Source organism: Chrysochloris asiatica, unplaced genomic scaffold (genome assembly GCF_000296735.1).
Source record: "Chrysochloris asiatica unplaced genomic scaffold, ChrAsi1.0 scaffold00043, whole genome shotgun sequence".
Classification (NCBI taxonomy): Eukaryota; Metazoa; Chordata; class Mammalia; order Afrosoricida; family Chrysochloridae; genus Chrysochloris; species Chrysochloris asiatica.
The window spans coordinates 13,143,195-13,151,436 of NW_006408561.1; the positions used below are offsets into that span (position 1 = coordinate 13,143,195).

The 8,242-nt window shown below is 36.9% G+C and overlaps 1 pseudogene; it reads left to right on the forward strand.

The window, feature by feature from the left end:
• The first annotated feature begins 972 nt into the window (after positions 1-972).
• On the forward strand, positions 973-1,809 carry LOC102830459 (annotated as a pseudogene).
• The last annotated feature ends 6,433 nt before the right edge of the window (positions 1,810-8,242 follow it).

The following is an 8,242-nucleotide window of genomic DNA, read 5'->3' on the forward strand; positions in this document are numbered from 1 at the left end:
GTTAGCAACCTTCCTATAATTTTAGGCATCTACCTGGTTTGGGGGGTGGGGGGATAACACTAATTGAAATTACATTCCTGTCAAATGTACATTTTATGTTCTGTGCAGAGCATATGACCTAAATTCTTGTACTTGTTCCTGACTTACAGAATTGATTTTGTTAACCTAGAATTTAAACTAAAACTTCTGCCACTAACCTTCGATCAAAAGCCTAAAAATTATCACCAATATTGTTTTATTTTTCCTTATGGTCTAGGTATACTTGTTAAAATCATTTTGATGTAACAAATTTTAATTAAAATAAACCACCATATATTTACTATAATCAATGACTTAATGATTAGCTATATCAGAGTAAGTAAAAAGTATTGCTACTAGGGTTCCAGTTCAGAAAAGCACAGGTTTGTTACAAACAAAATGTGTTTAAGCATGTCTCCGTAATCAGTAGATGGCTTCAGACAAGCTTTTTCTTGTCTTAGTCTCCTTGGTGGTGTTGTTATTCAGTGCCATCGAGTCAGTTCTGACTCACAGTGACTTTGTATAGGATTTTCAACGAGTGGCTGGTGAGCTTGAACCACCGACCTTGTGGCTCAAACTGATTTTGAAATCCAGTGCATTAACCCACAGCGCCACACCAGGAATCCTTGTTCTCCTTTGTCTCCTTGGTGGTGGTGCTGGTTATGTGTTGTGGTATCAGTGCCTTTAAAAAAAAAGTCCAATCAAATCAGTGGCTTCCCAGGGAGTCTGTTGGGCCAGTTCAATTTGAGACAGAGAGGTCATCTCAGAAGGTTATGGCAACAGTCTTTTGTGAGGCTTTCCAAAAGTAAATCTTGAGCTTCCCCAACGTGTTCTTGTTGGGTTCCCATGACTAAGGACTCTTGAATACATGAAGATGGTGTAAGCTCGTAGTTCGATTTCGCAACTGCCCTTGTTCTGTCCTTTCCTTCACCACCAAGCTGAGGCCATGTGTTTGTGCCCTGGGTGGAACTGGTGCCTGATCTAACAGGCTTCACTCTCCTGATGTCAGCAGTATTTGTTGGAAATGTTGGCCAGCTCACAATAGATCTGATGTCTCCACACTGAATATGATTAAGGTCTGTTACTTCTATACCGAATGTCTTGTGCCAATGGTTGAAAACAATCCATATGCAACCACAGAAGAAAACTCAACAGAACTCTGTATAAATGCTGAGGTATACTTGTTGACTTCAAGGAAGCTTGTGGCTCTTCATTTAAGATCCATTTTTGTCAAGTATACATCCAAGTCATTCTGTGAAAAGCTGCTTTCCTGGATTAAAAATAGTAACTGCTAGAATTGTTGTTCTTTCAAGCAGTTATTCATATCTCCGCAGTGATCTACAGCTTTGCAGTACTCCTTTTGCTATCTACTTAACATCTTCTAACCAAAAAAAGGGTTCAAAATAAAATAAAAAGTCCTAACTGGGAAGAAATGGAAAAAAGGCAGTGCATTCTTAGAATCGAGGATTCTGAGTTTTGTGTTTGTATCCCTGGAGGTGGTACCACAAAAGCATTCTATGAGGAAATTTGTTCTAGAGAAATCGCAGTTCGGTTGAAACTTGTTTCCAAAGGAGACAATGTCCCAGATGCTTTGGATCTTGTTGAATATCTTAATGAATGGCTTCAGATCATCAAACTGTTTATCTATCGATGACCCCCCGAGCTTCTGTTTTACCATGGAAATCACCAAGTTCTTGGAAATTACTCTTTGGCAGTGGTCTTCCCTCTGCACTTTTCTTATCCAGTCTCAGAAAAGCTATTATTTTGAGAAATAATAGCTTTACATTTTGATGTTTTTGTTTCAAATATTTTGTAGAAACACTTTTTGAGTTAACTTCATTCAAATTTTAAAACATTATTTCCCTACATCCTATGTTAACAGCCACACATGTATCATTTTTTACCTTTCCCTATGCTTAGTCAAATGTATTTGCATACTTAAATATACATTTTCAAACAATATTCTGTAGTTCCCTTTCTCAAAACAAAGCTATATGGACCAGGTTGCCAAAACTTACTACAAAGGTAAGTACATCCCAAATCTTTAATATCTCATCTAACTCTAATTTGTAAACACTTAAAATGTCTTCACAAAACATCTGGAAGGAAAATATACAATTCATATTTGTCCCCATTTCTCTCATGGAAAGGGTTTGACATTTTATCCCAGAGATCCTAGTGAGCACTCAACAGAGTGTTCAAGCAGAGCACAGAAAAATCACATCTGTGGTTTTGTAGAATATGTTTGCTAGAGACGGGAGAAACTAGAGGAAACATTGGGACATTAGGTGACAAATAATATTATGATGAGGACCACACAAAATAAGTATACGCTGCGGGAAGAGAGAATGAAAAAGGCAGATTTGTCAGAGAGGGAAACATGAAAGACAACTCCAAGGTTTCTAGTTTCTAATGTGGTGTTTATAATAATAAAGTTTAGCATGTAAAAGGAATACTGAAATGAGAACAATATTGAAGTGGAAATTTGGCCCTGGGTCTGTTGAATTTCAGATATCTGTGAGGTGCACAGTGAATAATGATTGGGGGGGAAGGGGGGGGGAACTATGCTATTGTCCCTTCTTCCCCATCACATAATATTTAATTTATTTTCAAATTTTGTTTTACACTCACTATGATTTTACTACTGATAAAATATTACAGAGTATTTCCAACAACATACATATATTAATTTTTAAAACTGATAAACATTCGGACATCTTCCAAATGTTATCATAGATAAGGATGAATGAATATCTTCATTAATGTGACATGTGATGGTAGCGTAGTGGTTACGAATCGGGTGTGAACCACAAGTTCGAAACTACCAGCTGTTCTGTGGGAGAAAGATAAGGCTTTCTGCTCTCGTAAAGATTTACAGCCTCAGAAACCCTGTACACAGTCGCTATGAGTTGGAACCAACTCCACAGCACATAATAACAACAATAACAAATCAGAAAATGTATCCCCAGAAATAAGTTTACTCAATCAAATATAATTATTGATAGTTTGTTGTTCAAAATATAAAAAAAAATCTTGTACACTCACACTCATATTGCTGTTGTTGATGTTGGTAAGTGCCATTGAGTCAGTTCTGGCCCATAGCGACCCTGTATAGGGTTTCCAAGGAGTGACTGGTGAGCTTGGACCGCTGACTCTGGTGTTCAAACTGACTTTGCAGTCCAGTGCATTAACCTACAGTACCACACCAGCAGTCCACATACATGTATACATATATATAAATATACATACATATACTTTTTATATCATGGAACGTGGTGGCTTTGTAGGAAATCACTGGTCTTCAAAACACAAGGTCTTCAATTTAAGCTCACTTACTGCTCCTCAGAAGAAAGGTGAGGCTTTCTGCTCCCACAAAGACTCACAGCCTCAGAAACCCTATGCAGGGTTGCTATGAATTGGCACCTATTAGATGGCACTTAACAGAAGCAAAAACAACAATCTTTGCATTATCATCAGAACCGAGAATTTAAAAGCACTGAACATTGTTATCTTAGAACACCCTAAAAAGTTTACTAAGTATCACAAAAGCCTGTTGAAACAGAAAGTGCACTTACTATAAAGTCTTTTAGCCTTTATAATCTTTTAGCATGTTAAATACTGCTGCTCATTTTCGGAGAATCACTAAGTTTCCAAATAATCTTTGTAAATACAAATGTATGATCTCAGTCCACACAGACTCCATGAAAAAAGTAGAACATTTTGAGCATCCTTTTTACTAATCAAATTTATAGCTCCTCTTACAAAATGATGAATAAAGAGAAAACAAGTGCAAAACAGCAGTTTACCTACTTCAGCTACTGAGTGCCTTATGTTCTCCTTTCTCTCTTCATGGACTTCCTCAGAGGCAAATTAACAAAATCACAGGTGCCTTCTGGAAAAAGTGATTAGACTATTCAGAACTCCCTTGTGTTCTCTAAAAGGCACTTGAAAGTTAACCGAACATTCTACTATGTTGTCAGATTTTAAATTGATTCTAGTTCCCAGTGTGCAACTTACCCTGACAGACTGCTGGAAAAATGAATATCCCTTTAACTCGGCATTTGATTCTGAAGAAAAGCCATAAGAAGAAAACACATCAGCTGCAAAAAGACCATTACAATTCCAGTAGTTGGTTTCAAAAATGGTTTTCAATGTGATACACTCTGAGAACAAGTGACGGGAGTAACAAATACTACTTGAATCATGCAACCTTATTACTGTACATATTTCCACCAATCTCTTCTCATTCTTTAAAATTCAGATTAAAATTCACTTCATCAGAGATCTTTTCCTCATCTGCTTAAATTGTTTTAACATCAATCCTCAGAGCACAGAGGATTATATTCACACCTTGAGAGTTTCGTCTGCTCTTTCAGTAAGAATTTCTGTAAATTCCTCAGCTGGAGTTTGAACTTACTTGGTGCCTGTCATCTCTTCTTTCCCTTTAATTTCTTCCATTTGTAATGGAAATAACTACTTTGTGTCTGCTCCATCATTGCACTTTTGAAACAGATCATCTATAATCTTGATTTCCTGGGTTATAAATAAAGAGGAATTTGGCCCCAGCATGTAATATACCTTAAGTTTCACCCATATATAATTTAGACAATTTACAAAATGAGATTTTGGACTTGGAGTTAATTTAAGACTTTTGGGATGAAGTGATGAGGTGAATGTGTGTCATATGCGGAAAGGACATGAATTTTGGGGAGCCAAAGAGTTGAATATTATGGATTGAATTGTGTCCCTTAAAAAATATGTGTTGTAAATCCTAATCCCATCTGTCAGTTTGTAGTGCTATAATGGCTTCTGTGTTGCTGTGATGCTGGAAGGTATATCACCGGTATTTTAAATATCTGCAGAGTCTCTGATGGTGAGCAGGTTTCTGCAGAGATTCCAGACAAACAGACTAGGAAGAAGAAGAGGCAGACTACTTCTAAATTATTAACCACTGAAAACCTCATGAATAGCAACAGAACATTGCCAGATTTAGGCCAGAAGATGAGCCCATCAGGTTGAAAAATACTCAAAATGTGACTGTGGAAAGCTGTCTCATCCAAGTAGAGCTGACCTTAATGATATGAGTAGAGAAATGCTTTTGAGACCTTCACTTATTGAAGTGGCTCAACTCAAAATGGGAAAAAAACAACTTTCCAACATCCATTAATAGTCAGGCCTAAAATATACAAAGTATATGAAGATTGAAAGTTGTCAAAAATGCAGTTCATGAAATCCATATTCTAGGTTTTAGTGAGCTGAAATGGACTGGTACTGGCTGTTTGAAATCTCATAATCATATGGTTTACTATTCTGGGAACCACCAATTGAAGAAGAATTCCATTGCATTCATCGATACAAAGAGCATTTCAACATCTGTCTTGAAATACAATGTATCCGTGATATAATAATATCCATACGCCTGCAAGGAAGGCCAGTCAATACCACTATTATTCAAATTTACTCCCAGCCACTAAAGATAGTGATGATGAAATTGAAGAATTCTTCAAAATTGTACAGTCTGAAACTGGCCAATATGCAATCAAGATGCATTGATCCTTATTGTTGTTTAAAATGCAAAAGTTGGATTTTTTTTAAAAAGAGGAAGGATTCGTAGTTTAAAAATCTGGTCTTGGTGATAGAAATGATGCTAGAGATTACGTGATAGAGTTTCATAGGATCAATGACATTCTCATTACAAATGCCTCTTTATCAACAACAGAAAAGGCAACTAGACCTGTGATCCTCACTAGATGAAATACACAGAATCAAACTGATTACATTTTTGGAAGGAGATGGTAGAAACACTCAATATCATCAGCCAAAACAAGGTCGGAGACCAACTGTAGAATAGACCATCAATTGCTCATGTGCAAGTTCAAGCTGAAGTTGAAGAAAATTAAAACAGTCAGTGAGAACCAAAATATTGTCTTGAGTATATCCCACCTGAATTTAGAGGCCATCTCAATTTGACACATTAAACACTAATAGCTAAAGATGAGGAGTTGCAGGGTGATAGCAAGAACATCAAACATGAGAAAAAGCAAAAGGTCATTTAAAAGACAGGAAAGAAAGAAATGACCAACATTTATGTCAGAAGAGACTCTGAAATTTGGTCTTGACTATTAAGTTACTACAACAACTATAAGAAATGAAGAAGTAGACGAACTAGAAAGAATATTACAAAGGACTGTTCGAGACTACTAAGTTAAGTATTATAATGAAAGGTGCAAAAACCTGGATTCAGGAAACCAAAAGGGAAGAATATGCTCAGCATTATCAAGGTGAAAGAACTGAAGAAAAAATCCGAACCTCAATTTGAAATACTGAAGAATTCTCTGGGCCAAATGTTGAATGATGCTGGAAAAATCAAAAGAAGATAGAAAGAATACAGAGTCACTGTACCTAAAAGAACTGGCCAATACTCAAGTACTTCAAGAGGTAACATATGATTAAGAACTGATGATACCGAAAGAAGAATTTCAGGCTGCACTGAAAACATTGGCAAAAAAACAAAGCTCCAGGAAATGACAGAATACAAAATGAAACGTTTCAACAAGCTGATGCACTACTGCAGGCACTCACTAAACTAGCATAAGAAATTTAGAAGACAGCTGGCCAACTGATTGAAAGAGATCCATATCTGTGCCCATTCCAAAGAAAGGTGACCCTAAAGAATGTGGGAACCATTGACTAATAAAATTAATATTACATGTAAATAAAATTCTGCTGAGGCTAATTCAAAAATGGTTGAATTATAGGGAGCTAGCTGCTAGAAATTCAAGCTGAGTTCAAAACAAGACAAGAGGACTAAAGATATCATTACTGACATCAGATGAATCTTAGCAGAAAACAAAGAATACCAAAAATGCTTTATTGACTTTGCAAGTGTATTTGACTGTGAGTATCTTAACAAACTATGCCTAACACTGTGAAGATTGGGTATTCCAGAACATTCACTTGTGCTCTAGAGGAACTTGTACATAAACCAAGAGGCAGTTGTTTGAACAGAACAAGGGGATACACTGTTGTTGTTATTAAGCGTAGACGAGTTGGTTCCAACTTCTAGCGAGCCTGTATAGAGTTTCTGAGGATTGGCTGGTGAATGACTTAAAATCAGTAAAGGTGTTACAGTATAAAGACACCAGTTTGCACATTAAGCTACTCCTGACCCAAGCCATGGTATTTGCAATCACCTCATATGCATGTGAATGTGGGCCAATAAATAAGGAAAACTGTAGGAAACCGATGCATTTGCATTATGGTGCCAATGAAGAATACTGAATGTACAAGGGACTGCCAGAGAACAAAAAAATCTTGTCTTAGAAGAAGTATAATCAGAATACTCCTTAGAAGCTAGGACAGATAGACCTTGACTCTCACACTTAGGATATTTGGTGGTGGTAGCAATGGACTTACACATAAAAATTGTGAGTATGGCACAGGACCAAGAACATTTCATTCTATGAGTCTAAAATGATTTGATGGCATCTAATTGCAATGACATCAACAAATTCTAATCTCTATGTCTGTGGTTATAATTCCATTTGGGCTGAGTTGTCTTTATTATATTAATGAGTCAGTCTTAGTGTAAGGTGTCACTTGAGTCAGTCAGTTTTGAGATAGAAAATATATTAACTGTAAGCAAGCAAATGTAAATGGGTAACAGAGATCTGCAAGCAAGCAAGCAGAAATGGGGAAGGGATATGTCAAGACACATGAAGATCACCCAGGAACACAAGTTCAAAGACACAAGGACATTCCTCCAGTGCCCTCCAAGATAGAAAACCTTCACCTAGAGCTGATACCCTGAATTTGGACTTCTAAACTGTGAGAAAATAAATTTCTGTTTGTTAAAACTATCCCTGTGGTATTTCTGTGATAGCAGCACTTAGTAACTAAAACAAAAATAGGCTTAGGGCAGGGTGGTGTTTCATTGTTATACAACATGGGGTCATTATAAATTGGATCTGACTTGATGGCACCTAACAGCAACATTATCAGTCAAGTCAGTTCAATTCATTATGGAATGAGGCATTTTATAATTATATATTTGTTGTTGTTGTTATGTGCCGTGGAGTCCGTTCCGACTCATAGCGACCCTAACACAGGGTTTCTGAGGCTGTAAATCTTTATGGGAGCAGACTGCCTCATCTTTCTCCCTTGGAACCGCTGGTAGTTTCGAACTGTTGACCTTGCGGCTCACAGCCCGATTCGTAACCACTAC